General features: G+C 50.4%; 1 long non-coding RNA gene across 1 annotated transcript in view; it reads left to right on the forward strand.

The window, feature by feature from the left end:
* The first annotated feature begins 553 nt into the window (after positions 1 to 553).
* The window catches only part of LOC149128340 (uncharacterized), a 19965-nt gene continuing 18787 nt past the window's right edge, over positions 554 to 1731 (forward strand). Inside the window, exon 1 of the long non-coding RNA XR_016230258.1 lies at positions 554 to 606. This is a non-coding gene — a long non-coding RNA (uncharacterized LOC149128340). The remainder of the gene's footprint in view (positions 607 to 1731) is intronic.

Here is a 1731-nt window from a genome sequence, read left to right on the forward strand (position 1 = left end):
TGTTTCTTGCAGACTGCCTTGAAGGAGAGTGAGTTAGGGCCATCTCGTATGCTTAGAGCACTCATTTCCTTTGTGTGGTGCAGCCCAGTGGTCTGAGCTCTTTCTATCCTAGGGGAGTTGCAGCACAGTGATTTTTTTTTCTTTAAAGATTCATTATTAGTTATTTGAGTAACAGAGAGGAAGAGACAGAGAGAGAAGGACAGCTCTCATCTGCTCCTCATCCCCAGATGCCCTCAGTGGCAGGGACTGGGCTGGGCTGAAGCTGGGAGCTGGGAACTCATCCAGGTCTCCCATGCGGGTGGCAGGGGCCCAAGCACTTGCGCCACCACCACTGCCTCCCAGGGTCCACATCAGCAGGAAGATGGAGTTGGGAGCTGGAACCAGGTATCAAATCCAGGTACTCCAATAGGGCACACGGGCATCTTACCCTCCCCCTGCCCCTATTTTTTTCTCTTTCCTATGCCAAGTACTTTGTGTCACCCAAATTGACCTGGGCAGTTTTCATTAACTTACAGTTTCGAACTACAGAGGTTGAGGACTTGTTCTCTTCCAGAAGACTGCAACTCCAGGGAGGTCCATTGAGCCAAGGTCAAGACGCAGGTGCTGGTGAGTGTTTCACAACCGGCTGTCTGATAGAAAAGTGTGTGCACATGTGTGAGAGCCCGAACTATATGTTAGGTCTTCATCCCCATTTCCTGTCATGACCCCTTAAAATCTTTGTAAATAAGGACAGCAGGAGATGCTTTTGTCCTGACCTTTGACCTTTGACCCCAGTTCCTGACCCAGAGTTCCTAAGACATTTGTAATTTCCTGGTGTGATCCTTGGTAGGCTGCTGGAGAGTCTCTGGATGGCCACTGGTTTCTAGGAGGACCAACTGTGTGATTATAGGGTTGGAGCTTTCAGTCCCACCCCTTACCCACCAGGGAGGGGAGAGAGTCTGAAGACTGAGTTGATCACCAGTGGTTGGTGGCTTAATCAGTCATGCCCACATAATGAACTTCCATAAAATGCAAAAGGACTGGTTCCTTTTTGCTTTTGTTAAGATCTATTCTATTTATTTGAAAAGCAGAATGACACAGAGAGGGAGGGAAAGAGATCTTCCATCTTCTGGTTCACTTCCCAAACAGCCACAACAGGCAGCTGGGACAGGCCGAAGCCAGGAGCCAGGAGCTCCATCCTGGTCTCCCACGTGAGTCGCAGTGGCTCGAGTGCCTGAGACATCCTCTGCTGCCTTTTCAGTTGCATTAGCAGGAAGCTGGATGGAAAGCAAAGCAGCAGGAAATGTGGAATGCCAGTGCTTAACTTGCTGCATCACAACACTGGCCCCAAGGCCTGGTTCCAGAGAGCTTCTATGGTGGTGGACACATCCTCGTGCCGGGACCCCAGCTCCACGGGGACAGAAGCTCCTGCCTTGAGACCGCCTGTGCACGTCTTCAGCTGGCTATTCGTCCGTACCCTTTATTAAGAAGCCAATAAACGTAAGCAGAGTGAGCTCTGTGAGTTCTTTGAGCTGTGCTAGCAAATAATCGAACCCAAGGAGAAGGTGGTGGAAACCCTGATTTAAAGCCAGTTGGCCAGAAGCCCAGGTCACAACCTTTGCTTGTGACTGGCATCGGAGGTGGGGGCAATTTGGTGGGACTGAGTCCTCGACCTGGGGGTGGGGGAGTCTGTCGCTATCTCTAGGTAGACAGTGCAGAACTGAATTGAGATAAAGAATTCTACTGGACAAT

This window comes from Oryctolagus cuniculus, chromosome 1 (assembly GCF_051225735.1).
Source record: "Oryctolagus cuniculus isolate XC-2025 breed Fujian yellow rabbit chromosome 1, ASM5122573v1, whole genome shotgun sequence".
Classification (NCBI taxonomy): Eukaryota; Metazoa; Chordata; class Mammalia; order Lagomorpha; family Leporidae; genus Oryctolagus; species Oryctolagus cuniculus.